Source organism: Aedes aegypti, chromosome 2, assembly GCF_002204515.2.
Source record: "Aedes aegypti strain LVP_AGWG chromosome 2, AaegL5.0 Primary Assembly, whole genome shotgun sequence".
NCBI lineage: Eukaryota > Metazoa > Arthropoda > Insecta > Diptera > Culicidae > Aedes > Aedes aegypti.
The window spans coordinates 316,569,086-316,590,283 of record NC_035108.1 but is presented as its reverse complement, the minus strand read 5'-3'; the positions used below and the strand labels follow the sequence as shown (position 1 = coordinate 316,590,283).

The 21,198-nt window shown below is 37.1% G+C and overlaps 1 long non-coding RNA gene across 1 annotated transcript; it reads left to right on the top strand.

Annotated features, from left to right (window-relative positions):
* Positions 1-3,504: 3,504 nt before the first annotated feature.
* LOC110675759 lies at positions 3,505-4,702 on the top strand. Its single transcript, XR_002499768.1, has 2 exons — positions 3,505-3,811; positions 4,619-4,702. It is a non-coding gene; the product is annotated as an uncharacterized LOC110675759 (long non-coding RNA).
* Positions 4,703-21,198: the final 16,496 nt, after the last annotated feature.

Sequence of the window (21,198 nt, the reverse complement as noted above, 5' to 3'; positions counted from 1 at the left end):
AAAAAAAACACTTCGTCCAGTTTTTCTGAACACCGACCATTTAGAGTTCACAAATTATTTTGGATCACAAAAATCTAGTCTAGTAGTAATATCGACTTACGGAGAGAAAATCTGGAATGAAAATCACATCGAGGAACACATGAAGGGATCGAAGAAATCATCGACATAGGGAGACAAAAAGAGATGTAGAACATCGAGATGTGGAGAGTCGACTGTATGTACTAGGATGTTTTGACTGCTTTTATTTTAGTACGAATGTAGAAAGTTTAATGTCTGATCTCTGAAGTCCAAGTTGACAAGAAAAACGACATAAAAAAACAAGTATTTCTCATTTTTAAGATTTTTGCTTGTTCGTAATACCGTGTTACACAACTGAAAAATGGTTAACGATTTTTTTTATGACTTCGGGCAATTGCACGTTAATTTCGAAAACCCTAGAGATAAATTTATATTTAAAAAGCAAGCTGATTTAGGTAGTATAATGGCAAAACAAATGAATCAATTTCTTGAAATATAATAACGAAATAGAGAATTTTTCATTCAGCAAATCATCTTTTCTCCAAGCTACGCAAAAATCTATCTAACTAAGTGAAGCAGATGATCCATCTAGGAAAAAAAGTTGTCTTCATTCTTCACCCGCACATGTACGAAATTCGGAACTTTTTAATCCAGGCTCATCACATAGCAAGGTATACCTACAATCCAAGATGAAAAAAATGAATGACACAACGATCCAAGTCAAAGCTCACAACACACTTGAATGCCACGGAAAAAAGTCACCCGAACTAGTTTCCTATGCAGGCATCCACAAAATGCCACAGGAAAAAGTTGAACCCAAAGAGGAAACGGCTTCCTTTTGCTTTTTTTGAGTTTAGGAGCCGTGCATGAATTACGTAAAGCTTTATGGGGAATGGGTGGGATGTGATTTTCTCCAATGCCTTATTCAACGTTCTTTTTGAAATGAGTCTTACCAGAAGAAAAAGGTTCAGATTGAAATTCCGAACGTAATCAATGCTTGGTCCCGTAGGTCTCATATCCGTCCATCCGCTCTCACCCTCAAAGTGGTTGCTTTTTGGTTTTAAGCCTCCTGATGCGGACATTTCTAGGGAATACACGCCGATGCCAAGCTAGGGATGCTGATGCTTTGTGCCTGCCTTGAGAGACATAAGCATAGTTTATTCAAAAGCCTTATTTTCCATTCCATCTTCCAGTCCCGAACGGCCCCAGAAAACCTGCAGCTTGGATCAAGGCTTTTTCCGCATGTAGGTACCTACTACGCTCCGAGTCGCATCTGGTTAAAATGTTTGCTCTTTTCTGATGAAAAACAGGGTTAGGCACTATCGTTTATTCTCGGGCGGTTTGCTGAACTTCTATTTTTGCTCGGTCACACTCACAAAAGTGTGCGTACTGTTTAGATTATCTGGTATAGTAGGACGGCGGAAACAGATGATGACACGGGGAAAACTTTCATTGTGTCGTTTGTTACCTTTCCGCTGCGTTGGCAAGTTGGCTTGAGGTTGATTCTTCACTAAAGGCATCAATCTTTGATTGCTTTTCGAAATAAAAAAAATCTTTCAAATTATTATACATATTATACAGTTATTAGGATCAATATATATGAACACCAGTACACGATCAACATATATTCACATACAAATTGTTTGAACGTACTATTATCCGAGGTCAAATCGATCACTGAGGCAGTTTAGCCTACAATTAGAAGTAGCTTACAATTCTTTTTGCCATTTCTCATCGTAATAGGCTGTTTTTCATCACGCCAATCTGTCATGAAACGGCCTACTTTCCTGAACTGAAGTATGCAGTGCGGCAATAGTCATTACGCAACTGCTTCATTACGTAACGCTTTCTCATTACGCAACTGTTTTGAGTTGCGTGATGAATGATTACACAACAATATTTCAGAAATTGTAAAATAATGGTGAATGCATACCGATATAATTTCTGATACCCTCAAGGGGTCTTCTACTAAATTGCAAAAAATGTCGTAAAAATCATCATTCTGCAACTTGTTCCGTAAACTACTAATTCAAGGATGCTAAAAGATTCGTTAGGTAAATAGACATTTAATGTTTACCATTTTTAAGATGTTCTACGATGATGTAAAACTATTTATAAAAAGATAATTTTTCATCAAATCAACCCCTCTCATCGTAAAACATATATCTAAAGGTTTCAAATATATAACTTTAAGTTTATATGGAATATTATAAGTTAAGGTTTAGAAACATTATGAAAAACTCTCTATTTTTACAAATATGAAAAAAAAAAAATATCCAATTGTTTTGCGATCTACTAAAGGCTTCACCCTTCGGCGGAGAAGTAGAAGTCTGTGTCATCCACAAATAAATATTCTTGACATCCGTGAAGTAACTCAGGTAAGTCAGATGTGAAAATATTGCATAATATTGGTCCCAAAATGCTGCTTTGAGGAACACTAGTTCTTAGAAAGAATTTTCTGAATTGGAGTTTTGATAATTGACCTGAAGTGTACGATTTGAAAGTTAAAGTATTTTGGTAAATTAAAGTATTTTTTATTTTATAATCAAGCATCCATGACAAACATTGACGTATGCTTTTTCTAAGTCTAGAAAAGCAAGACCAGTAGATTAGCCTTCATATTTGATGGAACGAATCAAATTTGTTACACGTAAATGTTGATGAGTGGTCGAATGTCTATGGCGGAATCCGAACTGTTCATTGGCAAAAAATGAATTTTCGTTGATGTGGACCTGGCAGGGAGGCACAGATACTACACACAAAATATGAAGCAACACTATTCCAAACTGCAAGCTAATTCCAGCTCACCAACGACAATCAAGGCAGCTTTGAAAGAAAATCGCTGGTTTTCTTTTGATGTGCACCTTCGATCTTTATGGACAAACATTAGAAAATGGCCAAAGTGTTCTGTGCATTTTATTTTGATTTTTATTGGAAAAGAGTAAAAATATGCATGTTTCAATACTTTATATTCAATAAAAAAAAGTGCTATCGTGGCATTGCTTTTGGCTGTGTAGGAATTGATTTTCAGCCGATTGTTGTCAAAAATTTGATGAAACGCAAAAATATGTTTTGATGAATTACGCGCTTTTATCATGTTTGTCCATTCTTTAAGATCTGAGCTCACTCTTTGCCTCCTTACTTGAATCAAAGAGTCTGGGTTAGAGACTGCTTCGATTTGGTGTTCAGAAAATATTTCTAGAGCATCGAACTGATTGCTCATTTCGATACAATTATCAACATTATCCATTTCACCCTTGGAAGAAAGTTCTCATTCCGGAGAAACGTCCTTTCTTCCGTTCTTGCCACGTTTGGTGACAGTTTTGAATCCCACTTTTTTGGAAGGAAGTTGTGAATTCCGAGATTCACCCTTTCTTTTGTTTTTAGTTGCAACCATGTTTAGTCAATAAACGAAAGAAGAGATGAGACCTCCTTAGAGGTTTTTTTTCCCAAGACGGTGTCCAAGATGGATTACCACCGCTACACACTTAATCGTAGAATTTCATCTCGGTAAACTTAAATGACGAATTCAGCCGGTAAAACATATTTTTACCGAAATCTCGTTCAATTTTGACAGATGAGCGATATTGACAGATGCAAATTGACGAAAATCGGTAGTTTGCATAAATAACTGAGACTCGGTAATCTATTTTACCAAAACAATCAGCAAACAAATACTTTTACTGAATTTCGGCAAAGTGCATCTGTCAACGCCGAAAAATCAGAGCTGCAGAAACCAACATGAGCTCGAAATGTTTTAAAACGTTCGTGGAAAGAGGGAAAGCGCCTACATGTAAGTTAGAGTGATGCAAATTTTGAAATGTTTGCTCCCCTATGCTTAAACGATTTTAATTATGGTAAATAGCATCCTCCCAAAGTTTAAAGTGATTCGGAAGAAATTTGTCTGTGCACACGCCATTTGAAGTTTATATGGAGATTACTATGGAAAACGCCAATCTTTTGTGTTCAGCCCTCTAAGACCACTTTTTGATTGGACGTCAGGATAAATTGTTATTCTTCATCATAAAGTTGGTTTGCATGTAGCATGCTTCACCAACTGTTCGGCAGGCAACAGCGGTGCTCCTGGCGGGAAGCATAGATCAAAGTAATCCAGGCTACTATGTTCTACAGCAAAAAAGCAGTGTTGCTCTGAAAGTAATTGAATGATCATCTCAGCACGATTTGGACTTTGTTATCAATAATAACAAATAATCCTTACGTCCCATCGAAATGTGGTCTTCGGCAAAGTTGTAGCTGGGAAGTTTTCACATAGGATGAGTGTGTTCACTTTTACCTAAAATATTATGATGACGTGTTTGAGGACTGAACACAAAAGATTGGCGTTTTCCATAGTAATCTCCATATAAACTTCAAATAGCGTGTGCACAACCAGATTTCTTCCGAATTACTTCAAATTTTGGGAGGATCATTTTCATCATAATTGACATCGTTTAAGCATAGGGGAGCAAAAACTTCAAAATTTGCATCAGTCTAATGTAACTTATCACATAACTTATTGTATCATGGCGTACATTTGTGCCCATAAATGACTCATTCAGACGAGTCAGCTCAGTTAATGCTATTTTTATTACACTTTTAGGAATATTCCCCGGGAAGTGCTTGAAACAATCGAAGTGCAGCGAAAGTGGTTGTGCTGCTATCATTTGTTTCAAAAAGAAAAGCACGAAATTTCACCAATTTTGTGAAAATTTAGATGTTTTCGGTGGTGGTATGTTGTAACACAATTATATATGTAATTTTAATAAATTTGTTTCGATCATTGAAATTTATTTGGTTTTTCTTCTTCTTATTCTTCTTCCAATAGAAAAAAAAAACATTTACCGAATCTCGGTAGTGGTGTGCCGAGATTTTCAGCAAATGATTGCCGATATTTTCGTCAAATTTTGACAGCTGGGTTGATTTAACATTTTGCAGTTCAATCGGCACTTTGAACTTTTACCGAGATTTTTGCCGAAATCTCAGCTGTTAGGTTCTCGGCAATTATTTTTGCCGGCCTCGGTGAAATAAATTAAGTGTGTAGCTTTCGCCAACGGGTCCAACGAAAAATCGAAGGCACGGGTCCAAACAAGGATCGTAAAGGGATAAATAGTAGGAAAAATAGTACTGAAAAGTACTGTTTTAATAGCACTGAATAGTATCTTTTTACATTTTAGCACTGAAAAGTACTTAAGGTAGTTTTAAAAAAAACTTTCAAGAGCAGAGAAAATTCGTGTACGTACAGCACGTAGGTACGATCACAGTCTGTGGTACGATGCGCACTGAACGAGCTTTCTTCCATTTTTGCTACGTTTAGGGGAGTTTTAAAAACCATTTTTTTGGAAGGAAGTTGTGAATTCAGAGATTCGCCCTTCCTTTTGTTTGTGGTTACAACCATATAAATAAGAGGTTTTTTATTTTCCAAGATGGTGTCGAAGAAGGATTACCACCGCTAGTTTTTGCTAACGGGTCTAACGGAGAAACGAAACGTGCCTTCGTTTCTCCGTAAATCGTAAATAGATCAATAGGTAGAAAAAAGTTGCTCTAAAAATTACTGTTTTTTTTAGTAACTAACTACAATGCGCACCTCAAGTACTCAGTAAAACTTGTCGTTCAAGGCCTTCAATCAAATGTAAAATGGTATATTCTTCATTTCCATCTCAGTGTTTTTAAACTACGAAAATGCCAACGAGCAACGTTTCATGCATTATTCTTTCAAGTAATTTGCCAGATTGTGCAGCAAAAAAAACCTTTTCCAGTCAAAACAGGGAAGTTTCCGTATTAAAGAAAAACCGTTGTTTTTAAACCGGGGGGTTGGACGTACCCCCACATTCTACGACAGACTAGACAGGTAAGGAATCGACGCAGACCAAATAAAATTATTTGCTTTTCCCTCTAGACGAACATTTTATTGCATTGCGCTCTTTCACTTTTGCTTTTCTGCATTCAGTCACTATTGCAGTCATTTGCGTCATGGAGCCTTCGGCAACGTTTTTTTCGCCCTTCCTCAAGGATCTACCGACGACCAAAGCAGACTGCAGAAAATGAGAACGTATACTTCTTGATCAGCGTGGTATGTACATAATTCTGCCGTAAATTATGCAACGGTACTGCAGTTCTCCTGAGAAGGATTTCGAACTCCACCTACCAATGGGGCCGTCTGCAAGAAGGTAAACGTCGTTTTAGTTGCCTGCTTTTGGAGTTGTATTTTTGCAATGCAGTATTCATGGTTGGGTCTTTTACTGCAACGTTACGTATAAAATATAAAAAAGTTTTTACTTCCCTTTCTCCTATGTGGAAATTCACTTTCGTTGATAGGTTCTGGCATGCCAGTACGTTGGAAGACATGAGTTGTTCAAGCGTGCAGTCAACTTGGTAGAATTCAGAATAAAACGACCAACGCAATAGGGAAAGGGGAGGTGTATTATGTATGAAGCAAAATTTTGGGACTGTCGATTCAATATCTTTTGGTCTGCTGTAAATGTACAGAATCGCTTCTTTATTTTCTCTTTTCATATCTGATCCAGTCTTATCTGCTCATCTCTTCTCATTTCTTTTTTTCTCTTCCTGTCTCTTTTGGTCTCTTCTGTTATTTTGTATTATCTTCTCTACTGCTCTATTCAACTCTTTTTTCTTCTCTACTCTGTTCTTCTGAGCATTTATCTCTTCTTCTCTTATTTTTTCACATCTTGAACTCAACATTTTTAATTCATGAATGGTGCTTCTCTTTTTTATATTTATAAGCTTAACAAAATTAAGGTTAATGAAAAAATATGATTTGTTCATGCGTAAATTTTCCTACTTTCGAAAAATTTTCGTAAATGTTCCAACTTCTGAAGAGTCATGCCTGTTCTTTTACACACAATTGTATGTGGTATCGAGAAAGCATTGGCTCAAGTAATCCTGCTTGGTTGTGTTCTTGGATATGGAGCGCGTTTTTAGATCCCGTATTGGGGCTTTCCTTAGCCGAGTGGTTAGAATCCGCGGCTACAAAGCAAAGCCATCCTGAAAGTGTCTGGGTTCAATTCCCGGTCGGTCCAGGATCTTTTCGTAATGGAAATTTCCTTGACTTCCCTGGGAATAGAGTATAATCGTCCCTGCCACACGATATACGAATGCGAAAATGGCAAATTTGGCAAAGAAAAGCTTTCAATTAATCCTATTGAACAACTTAATAAAAGCGGGTTTTCAATTTATGGTTTTGCCAACGACTATCTAGCTTTGATAGTTGGTATGTGCATGTGATCCTGTTTCACCTAATGCAAAGTGCTCTTTAGGCAGTCGAGATTTGGTGTCGTCAATGTGACCTTTTGGTTAACCTAAATGAAATATTTATTGTTCTTTTTACGAAAAGACGAAACCGTGAAGGAGTTCGACCTTAACGTCTTTTTAGCACTGAGATGATTTCGACTGATCAGATAAAGTGCATCGGAGGCATTCTAGATTAAAAACATTCCTGGATACTCCACATTGAATTCAGAGTCAAGAAAGTTTGCAAGGCCTTCGGTCAGTGGCCGCGAACCATTGGTAAAACTTGGGGCCTCAAATCAAAGTGTCAAATAAATCTTTAAAAACATGACATAACAACATGGCATTGCATAAACAATGAAAAACTACAGTAAAATTAACTCAGTTTTGCGAGATCAGCGCCTCTAGCGTTCTACTACTAATATTTCTATTGTAGTATCTGTGCCTCCCTCCCACGTCACCCTATCGACGGTACTGCCGCGAATCTCAAGTCAGTCCTATCTGTAAAAAGTAGGCTTTGAGAAAATGGGCTGTGAAGGAAGTTTCCAAACTCGTTTTCTATATGAATATTCAAAAAATTCCAGAAGATCGGAACATGCTCAAATCTCAATGAAACTGCCACAATTTGCTTTTCACTACGATATCTTTCCGAGTAAAATATAAAGATGATTAAACAAGGATCATTTTTGTGTTACACAGTGCGGGTGTTTGTAGTGGAACTGATATTCGGTTACTTTTCATTATGGGACAATTTGACTTGCTGTTTTTTTCCTCATTTTTCTGAATAAATCATATTATCTCATTCTTCTTCTTCTTTCTGGCGTTACGTCCCCACTGGGACAAAGCCTGCTTCTCAGCTAAGTGTTCTTATGAGCACTTCCACAGTTATTAACTGAGAGCTTACTATGCCAATGACCATTTTTGCATGCGTATATCGTGTGGCAGGTACGAAGATACACTATGCCCTGGGAAGTCGAGAAAATTTCCAACCCGAAAAGATCCTCGACTGGTGGGATTCGAACCCACGACCCTCAGCTTGGTCTTGCTGAATAGCTGCGCGTTTACCGCTACGGCTATCTGGGCCCCATTATCTCATTAGTGCATCTGAAAAAGCTGAACTTGACTCAAATTAAGGAAAAGGCAGACGGGACTGACTTGCGATTCACGGGAGTTTACCATATTAAGATGATAATGTTGCCTAACACTTAACATCTAGTTATAAGAATTTAATGTAACAAATAGTATCATAGATAAATTATAAAAAGCTTCACGAATATAAACTCATAAACTAATGAATGTAGAAGCAAATCTATAACGCAAAATTACAAGCAGTTCAAATCGATGATACAAAACTACGTTCTAAAGCAATTCAAAAAGCAGCCAATCCCCAGGATGATTTATGAAACAAACGCCGACAAAAAAGTATTCACAAACAACATTTCGCGTGGAGATACACACAACAGCCAACTCTGCAGTTAGCAAGTTTTTCCGCTTAAAATGAGTTTTTCTCGCAGAGCAGCATTCCTGTTTCCTAAGCAACTTTTTGTCGCTCTTTCCGTTGCTCTTCTACCGCATTCCGCAAACTTCCATCTGTGTGCCGTTCTGTAGTGGCGTTCCACTTTCATTTTCCGCTAGCAACGTTTTTCAAACTAGAAGAACCAAGTAAACACACAGCTCCCACCTCATCCCACCGAAGACTTCATTCGGCCGGCATCAGGCACGCTGGAAATTCGTCTCCACATCAACCCATTCTCCTTCCAGCGAAGCCCGGAATCAACAGCAATAGCTACAGCAGAGGCAGTGGGAAACTCTCAAGCTCACTCATCCCATCACCTTGCACCGGTACCGCACTATGGCACAAAGCGTGGCACCGACGACCGACCGGCTGAATGCGAAAGAAGCACATCCTTCACCTCATGCCTGATGGGAGGACGACTCATGCTTTGGCCACGACCGAGACGAGGTTACCTAGAAGCCTATAGCAGGAGGAGAATGGGGCGAAATAGAAAGTTTTGTACATAAAAGTAGTTTTTTTCTGCGCTTCCACCCCACTGCGTGTGCTTGCTTGCTTGTGTTTTAAATTTGAGCAACCTAGAATGGCTACACGAATGGGGGACGGTGAAATGGGAGCGGGGCATGAAAATTGTGCGTAGAGTGCAGTGGTGCCTCAGCACAGGTACACCCCCTAAGTTTGTATGGCAGATTTAGGAGAAATGTTTCAGGATTGCCAAGATAGAAATTTAAATTAAAAATAATTTGCGAAAACTTGTAATATCGTATTCCTGTCACTTTTGATTCACTTCGGTCGTGTTTCTTTTCATATTTGGCCACAATATGCGTCGCATTGAAGTGCTTCTTATGTCAAAGTTTCAGCGAATTCGGCCGCGTAAAACCCCCCATGCAAATTGAATCATGGTAGTGCTCAAGTAGCTTTGCACCCTACCAAAATTCAATTCTAAATAAAGTTTTATCTAAAAGCAAGTTTTAAGCAATGATATATTTTATTGGGGTAGGCATTTATAAGTTCTGGTGTCTGACTTTTTTAATTTCATTTTTAAACATCTCTATCGTTTTAAATGTTTTCTTGAAGCCGTTTTTGGTTATCGATTTTTCAAAACTTATAAAAAGTTAGGTTATTATTCTAGGGTCGATGTACCAATAGCCGCATAGCTAAGAACAAATATTCGTATAAAATCGAAAAATAACGCTAGCGTCATTATTTTTACATTATCTGAAAGCTTTTTATCTTGGTTTGTGAGAAAAATATGAAAAATGCGAAAAGTCATATGTTTGCATTTATTATCGCTTGTGCCACTATAGGAATACATGTGCCTATAGTAGCACTATTTCTAATTTCTGTTCCTATAGTAGCACTAGCATCACGGCGTTGGCAAAATACTAATCAAAACCGTATTTTTACAAAGCTTTTATATTTTTTCTTGAAAGCGTGGATCAAAAGCTTACGATTGATAGCTTAGCTTAGCTTAGCTTAGACTGACTACACATATCAATGGTTGCTATTCCGTGATTGACCAAAGTCAGTGAAAATGCACAAAGAATCAACTAGAAGTTCGGCTGGGATTGGCCATAATCTTCTTCAGTGTGCATAATTCAGTGCCTCTATTTATACATGGTCAATAACGGCGCCGGCCACGTCCTTGCAGTCAGGTGGGATTGGGGGAAGGAATGTTAGTGTGTAACCTTTGCTATTTGGAGACCGTGTTTGCCTCTGCATCTCCACAAAGGTTACTGGGAGGGATGTTTGTTAATGGGAAGGATCGTTGGGTCACAGGATTCACTTTGATAAGCGATTAGACCATGATAAATAATTATTTGTGAGATATAAACATGCTTATATGTAAATATAATATTTTCATTTGATATGAACAACATCTATGTAGAGAAAAAATATGCCGACACTTGATGTGACGAACGTTTCAAAGTTTGTTGAATAAAGTGAACCTTTTGGAAGTCTACACTTGAAGTGTCGAACCATTCAAAGTTTTTTTTTTAATTACAAAAATAAAGGTAAAAAGAAGAAAGTGTTTTGAAAAAAAAAAATTAGACATAAATAATTTATGAATCAGAGTTTATGTCGACACTCACAGTGACGAACCATTCATATTTTTTTGAAAAATCATATTTACGTCTCACCGTTGTAACGATTAAGGGTGCAATCATACATATTTTATAGATTAGAAACAGTAGCATAAAACGAGCTCACCAATTGATCCGTCATCCTTGAGCAGCAACAATCCTCTTTGAACTTCACTCGTTTAATAGGCTATATAAAAGCACTCAGAGAAAATAGGCGTGCAACCCGTGAGGGAAAACAACTGACGACTGCTCGGGCTTTCTTGACGCACTGCCCAGGAGCAAGCGTCAACGTCGGAAGATCAAAAAGAACTAATCAAAAGCGGCACTTTTTCACTTTACTCGATCGACGCGCGACATGTTTGATCCTGCCCTCATCGCCGGCCCCCGCAAGAGCAAGCGTCAAGGTCGGAAGATCAAACACAACTCCATGCCATGGAATCGGAAGACCACACATTACAAACGCGAATCTCTTTTCGCACTCGCGCCACGCGGACCGAAAACAATAGGTCTTGATTCCATCGCTCGCCCTGCAAGAGCATGCTATGGAATCGAAAGACCACACACTACTAACGCAAACCTCTTTTCGCACTCGCGCCACGCGGACCGAAAACAATTGGTCTTGATTCCATCGCTCGCCCTGCAAGAGCATGCTATGGAATCGAAAGACCACACACTACAAACGCGAATCTCTTTTCGCACTCGCGCCACGCGGACCGAAAACAATTGGTCTTGATTCCATCGCTCGCCCTGCAAGAGCATGCTATGGAATCGAAAGACCACACACTACTCCGTGGATCAAAAGCTTACGATTGATGTAGAAAAAGTACTTAATTCATTAATTATTTCGTATAATAAAAAATAGTTTCTCTCAGTAGTGCTACTATAGGAACAATAGATTAACTATAGGCGCAAGGGAGCTCAAATTTTAAGCAAAAGTAATTATTTCGATCATTTTTTGAACAAAATCAAGCTGTGTATCAATGGTACTTAGATAAAAAGCTCCTGACCTGTCAAAAAATATTTCGAAAAGATTCATAGCAAAACGCCGAAAAAAGCCACTAGTGCGACTATAGGGGACTGTCCACTAAGGGAACACTGACCCTACCTTTGAAGATTTGAGAAAAAATGATTTTTTTACTGAAACATATTTTATGATCAATCGATATTTTATGATCAATCGATCAAGTTTTCAGCTTCAATGGACGGCTGGTTCTCGAAATTTGTGCTCTTGAAGATTTGAAGTTCAGCTATAAAATTGTAAAAACTAGTGTCTATTTTGCTTGTCCCGGGATTCGAGACAATAATTGAGGCTTATCCTGGGAAATCCTGGAACGGGTATGTTGCGGAAGTTTACACAATTTATGTTATGATTAATATTATCCAGCTTTTTACGCTGGCTTTAAACTACAGGGCACGATGTACAAATATTAAGAAGGTGATATATTCCGAAAACTGACAGCTACTTGACGACGTCATTCCTATCCACCTCGAACAAATTTCTTAAAAAAATGATCTAGTGGTCCGGAAGGTATATGGTACGATAGGAGTGACGTCACATGTTTACAATCAAACTTGATATTTACATCAGTAAAGAGCCTGCCTTGTTAATTTTTATGCCGTGCTACAGGGGGTGAATTATATTTGACATTTCTTACGTACAAATTTTATAGCTTGATCTCAGTAGGCTGTAATTTAAGATTGTTGATTGGACTGTCAAAAATTTTCACTATTTACATTTATTTGTACAGATCATGGTAGTTACAGCAGCTTTAATTGCCAATGTTGAACATTTTACTATTTTATTTATAACTATTTGGATTTATTTTTAGGAATACAATGAAAGCATCCTGAAAATTTCGGAATGAGTGAAAAATGGATACGATAAGAATCTGCATCATGGTTCAAGTCTTTAATTTGCCTAGTATGAGTCAATATGGGAGCGTCTATGAATATGAGCCGTACATGATTAATGGCTCAATCGGAACATTCTGGAAGGCTTATTCAAACTCACCATGTCTTCTGAATATCGGGTGAGTCGAAACGAGTTGCTATCACCTCGAATAACGTGAGATGACTTATATCAACTAAATGACAGCGAGTCGAGTTTTGACACACCGTCTCACCTCACCCGACTTTAATAAGAATAAGGAAATAGTTTGGTATTATTTTCGATTAACTTCGTGCAATCGAAAGATTCTTAAAAGTGGGGGAAGAATCGGTTATCTGCATATCATGGCTTAGTTCGAGCACCAGCAGAACACCGACGTAGAGGAAAGGAACACAAGGAACTCGATCAAAGACTTGGCGATCTACTCCTTTAACTTATTATTGGCTATTTTCGGGTAAAATATCGCTAATCGCTAATTTCCTCTAAAAATATAATATCCTCTGAACATTTTACTAAACCACTAGGGCTTTCAATTGAAAAAAAAAAATCCGGTTCTCAGTGGAAGGTCCCGCTGAAGAAAACATTTCAACATCTTGTTTTTTTTTTCTCCAGCTTGTAAAGTCATGCGGATTCTTCATAATAAAAGGAAATTTGTTCTCCAAGTTCCTGTTTTTAAACGCTTTTCATTTACCTAAAATAACGGTAAATAATAAAATTATTAAACAAAAAGCAATATTTTTCTATTTTTAAAACCAAGTATGAAGATTTCTGACGTTTCAATGACAATTTTTATCATGACAAAGCTTGCTTGGATTTTGCCATAAATAAAATTATAGTGTGCACAAGAAATGCCAGAAAGGGGTGATTCAAATTTTATGGCATGCTAGCGTAAAAAGCTGGATAGCCTCAGCGAAGCGATGTGCCAACTGCGGCGGAAATCACCCGGCTTCAGACCATAGCTGCCCCGTAGCGAGCCGTCTAAAGCAAATATTAGGGGAACTTGCAGGTGCATTCGTTGCGGCAGTCAAAAAGATTTCCGAAGGAACTTTTACAAGAACTTGGAGTGTTTCCTTGCGCAACTTCCACAGAAAATGCTAGAGAAACTTCTTTCCAAAAGGAGCATCCGAATTAACTCCTAATAGAGTTTCTGGAGAAACTTGTGAAGGTTTTCGTAGAGAAACTTTGAGAAAACCTTCCACAAGAAATATAAGAGGAATTTCCGATTCCGTAGATAAACTTTTCGGAATAAACTCTATCGCAACTTCCAGTGACACTATTCCATACTAAAGGAAAAGCAATAATTTTCGATCAACAAGAAATTTTCGGATTTTTATACAAAGTAGGCCTAAAATGTATGAATGGGTCGAAAATTAGTGCTCTTCCCCTAATTAGGTACGCTAATCATAGTTCTTGGCTTTACCAGCAAGCTTACTGAAAACACAGCCTGCTATTTGATCTGCATTTAAAAAAATAACTGTTTTGATAATAACATATGGAACCAACTGAAGGAGCAATTTGAAGCCGTCAAACAAATGAACAACAATGCCAAAGACTCTAGTCTTCTAACATGACTAAAACTTGAGATATTTAAGTTTGAAATATTTGATTCTCTCAAGCGCCTCCTAGAGCAAGTTTGTTGAGTAAAGCAGACATGCAGCGTATAGACCAATGAGCAACTTTGCTGAAGTAATCATTCTTCGTAAATCTGAGTATCTTGAGATACAGAACGTCATAACAAACAAATGAGCTCCATATAGTAATATTTTCTAAGATAACGCCATCATGTGGTGAAATTCCTTACCAACCATTGTGTAATATGCTAATCCTTTGTCTGACGAAAATCTTCTCGGAAGAAAGTATAATTTTATATATAATTGTTTTTAAGACACACACTTAAAATGAATCGCAGTATCCTGTGAAATAAATCACTGAATTTGAACTGTAAACAATAAAAATACAGATTTTCCCGTGAAATCTACTATTTTACCGGAAGAAATCCACGAAGAATTTTTTTTAAAGTGTGTACAATCTTCCGAAGTTTCTAAAATTCGCTATTTTTAGACTTTTTTTTTCTCAATAACCCTTCTCCGCAATGAACCATCCCCCTTTTGAATTTTATTTTTTTTTTAGTAAAATTCAAATTAATTTGCTATTGAAAATTGCAGAAAAATCAGAAGTCCGTTTTAATTTCTCGAAGTTATCGTGATTTGAATTTGGGGTCAATATCCCTAATGCTTGTCATTGTTTTTGTAGCGTTTTGCCTCACATTCCGAATACTTAAGAATAACAGTGACTTTAAATGAATCTGAAAGGCATACATTCGACAATATTTTTTCAAAATTGTTTTCTTTGGAAACCTTAACTGTTAACTGTTGAGTGTACTGATAAAAATATGATTTAACATCTTTACATATGATTTTCTGGCATATGTTTGGTTTGGTACAACAGTAGAAGCATTAACCTAAGAATGCTAATGTCGCCGCTGTTCGTGTTACCAACATCTAGTTTGCCACGAACTGACAGCGTGAGTACCGGGCCTCAAAGTGTCAGATTAATTTTAATAACATAAACAACAACATGGTATTGAACGAACAATGAAACCCATAATTTAAGGTAATAATAATTGAAATTAGTTTTGTGACAACAACGCCACTAGCGTTCTACTTCTAATATTTCTATTGGTACAACATTCTGATTCGAATGCCAAACACTGTACTCATTCTGTCTAATGTTCCGAAAGCATTGATTCAAACTTCAAACAGTGTGAATAAATAGTATTCAAAGCAATATTTTAGTTCGTTTATTATTCAGTGCTAGTTTAATTGCTCCCGAACTAAAGAAATTCTCAAAGGGGCTATAATTACTTAAATTACTTTGAAATCGAGTTGTAATAGGACACAATTTCTTGCAAAATGCATGGCATATTTTTGTGAAACATTTTAACAAAATATGCAATCTGCATACCACAAAAAAGAACAGCTTTTTTGCACAAATTTAGAGAAACGAAAATAATATCACGATTTTAAGGTAACAAAACGATGCTACCGATAGAAAAGTTAATGCCGTTTCATCTCTAACAACGAATGTGACTTATGTGATCTTTTAAGTACTGTCGACTCTCCACATCTCGATATCTCTCCCCCATGTCGATGATTTGTCCGGTCCCTTTATTCTACATACATTTTCACTCACCATATCTCGATATCCTCCTTATCTCGATATCTCCCTATCTCGATGTGATTTTCGTTCCCGATTTTCTCTCCGTATGTTGATATGCTTATTATCGAAGGCTACTAAACTAAATTTTTAGGAATTTCAAACAATTTGCAAAGGTGAAATGGCGTCTGTTTATCATTGCAACATTAATTTGATAACCTCTGTCGTAGAGAGCTTTTCACTCGTACCCCTCATCCCTCTTCCGTTCGAAGTATTATGCTTTATGTATTTGGTCGAGCATCCTGCGTCCTCTACCATCGCTGCCGGTTGGCTGACTTGCTTTGGCTGCTATGTTCTACTGACTCAATAGAATCTGCGAAAACGTCTTTTTCCCAACCGATGCTGTTTTTTAGTTGTGCCTGCAAAAGTACAGGAATTTTCTCGGTGTATTTTTGTGCGTGTGCGTGATTCTCTTGCACATAGCGCTACACTACAGCAGCAGGATGATAAGAACAGGGTGGACGGATGAGTGCGCTAGGCTTGTGATCTTCAACTCCCCACCAGTATAGGAAGGAAGCTGTTGTGTACCTTCTAGTTACTATGCTTTTCAACCGAACTGTTGGAAAGTGTGTTTTTGGGGAACCAGTGCGCGCCGCATCGCAGCACAGATGATGATGATGGCGATGCTGCACGAGAGCATTGAAGAGGAGGATAACTGAAGAGGAAAACAATTTTCAGCCTGCCAGTATTAACAAATGACTTTCAAAGGACATTCCCGGTAACAGGCAGGCTAGACGTCTAAAAGTGATTTCTGCTCCAAATGAGGAATAGAGCCATTGTTAAGGATGGAAATTGAAATTGGAGGTAAATGGATGAATAGAGATTGAATGCACATTAAATGGCTTTTTTTTTTTTTCAAATTAGAGCTTCTGTAAAAATATTATTCAGAAGGGGTAGAAAAAAAGTCTGAGATTGATTAAAATTTTGTCAAAATTGTAAAATGACCAGACTGGTGTTCGTTGGCCACCGGAGTTGTAACGGATTTCTGTAGGGTATGTCAAAGCTTAACCCCTCTACCGGCACTTTCAATTTTTACCGCAAATTAAATATTCAAATCGCTACAACTTTTTGGTTTCTCAATGTTTTGCACCATTTTCTCACTCTTCTAGCTTTAGATCTATGTTGATATTGATCATTGGTCATCTGGATCCGAAGATATTCCAACATTTCTTGGGACACGTAGCCATCTTCTTCTTCTTATTGGCATTAACGTCCCCACTGGGACAGGAGCCGCCTACTTAACTTAGTGTTCTAACGAGCACTTCCACAGTAGGCCGTCCCTGATTTTTCGAAAATGCGAAATGTTATAAGTTATCGTCATTGTAAAGTGCTTTGTTTTGGTAAGAAAATATCAGGTGAAATTTTGAAGTCCGTACGTGGACGCTAAGTGGTCCCCCAACGGCCCTGGAGGTGTAGATGAAACCCCGTGCGCCAAATCGTGCACGTTGCTCTAGTATACGCAACATGAGTATGTAAAGCCGCTAGTAACAAATTGATAATCAGCATAGAATTTTAAGTAAAATAATATTTTGTACTATGGATATCTTCATAACACCGGCACGCTGGACTTATAATGACTTAGAATAACAAAGTGATCGTTCACATATTACGTAACGCAACAGGGGGAGCGAAATAATATTCCGTAGTGTTACGGTCCATGCAAAAATTTTAAATTTTTCATACAAAGAATAGCAAAACATACAATCATAGCATAATTTGTCATTGGTGTGTTATACTTTCAAGTCAACTTACATGTAATAACTAATCAATAACAAAATATACATATAACAAATTAACACAAACAAATTAAATATACAATATAAATTTGTTATTTGTGCAAAAATTCTAAAAAAACTTTAATATCACAGTAAAATGTGTCTTTATTTTGTTATTTAAAAACTTTATTTTAATAATTCATGAGAGCAAACCAATATCAAATTTTGCCATAATAGCTTACTTTAGTATTCGTATGACATTCATTCAAGATTTAGAAAGCAAAAGTTTTTTACAGGTAAGCAAAAAGTTTATTTTTCAATCATGCTAAATTTATACATTAAAGTCAAAGGACTAAAATTACCATTAATTTGATCATCTTGTGAATAGCTTATTAAGTTATTATTTTGTTATCAATATCAAAATAAGAACATATTTTATTATCTACTGTTGCCTACATTTCTGTTATTATTTTGTTATGATATTATTTAGTTTTTATGCCATACAAATTTAGTTATTATTTTTATTTTAACCCTTATATCAAACAAACAAAGAACAAATTCTGCTATTCAAACATTCTATTTAATTTGTAACTTTAGGTATTTTTTCAATTCTTCTCTACCTTAGGAGTGTATCGAAAAGTAGTCGCAAACTTTCAAAACAGTCTCGAAAATATTGGGTTGAATCTACAAACATTTTTTTGATCAGAATTGCTTTACAAAGTATTTAATTGTGATGCGATGATATTGTTTCAATAAAGTGGCATTTTGTATGATAATTTTGCAAATTACTAACAGATGTCGATGAAAATCTTGCACACCTCTGAAAAAAATGATATGGTAATAAATGTGTTAAATTTTAAGAAAAAATATTTTTGTTTATGCTAATTTATTCTGTGCCACAACTCTCATGTTATAGTGTAAAAAATATTTTGAAAAATTCATTAACAAGCATATGAGAGCAAATACAAAAATCGAAAAAAGTCGATTTTTAAGGACCTTGTTTTTTTATTTTTTCTTTCTACACATTAATGGTAATATCGAACGATTGTAACGAATAAAAAATTGTTTTGTGATTGAAAAAGTTTCTTTGCATGTCTATGAAGTAACGTAAGCAAAAAATTGTGCTCTATGTAATTACCGCTGTATATGACAGAGCTTCAAAAGTTGATTAAACAAAAATGACTTTCTAAAACCGACCTTATTCCAATAATTGAGCTTTTTTAGACCAATAATTTAATTTTTTGAAATCCGTTTTACGTGCTGTGTAAAGTAAACATATTTTTCTATAGAATAAGCTTCTCATCCTATTTTGTTTGATATACATTTTGTTCAATACAAATCATCGAATCCTCAGAAGACACTTCAAAAACGTAATTTTGTGCAAGATTTTATTTTCTATGCTTTATAAACCTTGTTGTTTTTATATTAAGCTGCATATTATTAAATATTTTTAAGTTGCTGCAATATTTGATGACATGATGAAGATTTGCGTGAAAAAAGCTTTCAAAAAGATGAACTATACTCTGAGATATACCGTTTTGAATGTTTGCGACTACTTTTCGATACACTCCTTATCTATCTGTATTTGTAGCCGAACGCCTGTTTGATTGAAACTGCTGCTCGTTTTCCATGGATTTAATACTTATTTTTTAAATTTCTTCTGACCAAGGCCCAATACCATTCGATAGGACAGCGTTCTGGGCTGTTGGGAAAGCTGTGGTGTTTGGGTACCGAAACCACGTTGTTGCATCATATCGCTCGATTGCTTTTTTCTTATAGTGGCAGCACGCTAAGTCTGGTCAGAACAGCTCAGGTCTCAGGAATGGTACCAGTCGCTTTTCGAGGAACTCCTAGACGTAGATCTCTTGATTGATGATTCCCGTAGTGATGAAAATATCACTTTTTAGAACATACATGTGTATTGAATGCCGGATGAGGTATTGTTTCGGAAATATCAATAATTTGATGCTTTTTGAAAATTTCGGTCACATTTCATTTTCCTGACGCGGTATAAATCTCCTGTTCAAGAAACTGCTCGAAATACGCCTTCACATAAGGCGGCATCCATATATTACGTAACGCTCTAGGGGGAGGGGGAGTAGGCTCTAGCCTTACGGCTCATATAAAAAAATATTTTTTTCATACAAAAAGCGTTACGGAGGGGGGGAGTGAGGTGGTCAAAAATTTCAAATTTTAGCGTTACGTAATAAATGGACGCTGCCTAAGTTTCGTGTTAGAACGATGGTTTCTCTTCCCTCGAGCAAAATTTTGACACGCTGCTCCTCTTTCTTGAACGTCATTTTGAAAACTGGAGGCCAAAAGTTGAAATCTCATCATAGCAACCATTATATCTGAGAGAGAGGAGACAGCTCACTAACAGCTGGCCTGGCATGTTTTCTTGCCCTTTTTGACTTCTTTTTCTTATCCTTCACTCAGGCAAATGGGCTATCGAAATACATAGGGGAACTTCGCCACAATAAATCAGGTTGAAATTCATAGCCTTATAAAACCAAAATTTAAAAACAAAAACGGTTTTCGCTTCAATCTGGAATTGAACCAGGGACCTTGCGATCGATAGGCGCGTGCGTACACCACGCGCCTCGCCTATCGACGCCTTGATGTGAATTGATGCTAAAACGATACATACACGCAGCGAACTGGACTATCGAATTTCATACATTTTGCCTTATGAAAGGTGGAACGATTATTGCAATACGAACGCTTTATGTATCGTTTTAGCATCACTCCATATCAAGGCGTCGATTGGCGCGTGGTGCACGCTCGGGCCTATCGATCGCAAGGTTCTTGGTTCGATTCCAGGTTGCCGCGTTAAACGTTTTTTGTGTTCAAATTCTGGTTTCATAAGGCAAATTTATGAATTTCAACCCGATTTCTTGTGGCGAATTTTCATAAGGGGTTCCATGTTTATCGATAGTCCATTTGCCTGAGTGTACAGCGTTCGTATTGCAATAACCGTTCCATCTTTCATAAGGCAAAATGTATGCTTTCGATAGTCTAGTTCACAGCGTGTTGGGTTGTGCACAACGGTGAGATAAACTTATTTTGACCAAAATCATATTCACTTTTTATTTTTCTTATTCCAAAGGGTATGAATGCAAAAAAAAAAATCAATAGCAGTTTGCCAACAAACAACTGTATTTAGGGTTTCAACTTTTTTAAATGTGAAAATCATCGAAAAACACCCAAAAACGTTTACTTGAATTTTAACGGTTTTTCACGATCAGCCCTACGAAAACCGTACCCTGTGACAGTTGGTGACAGGTTCCCTTGACTTTTGGGAGCTCCGTAATCTAAGCCACCTGTTTTCCACTCTCTCTCTCTCTCTCTCTCTCTCTCTCTCTCTCTCTCTCTCTCTCTCTCTCTCTCTCTCTCTCTCTCTCTCTCTCTCTCTCTCTCTCTCTCTCTCTCTCTCTCTCTCTCTCTCTCTCTCTCTCTCTCTCTCTCTCTCTCTCTCTCTCTCTCTCTCTCTCTCTCTCTCTCTCTCTCTCTCTCTCTCTC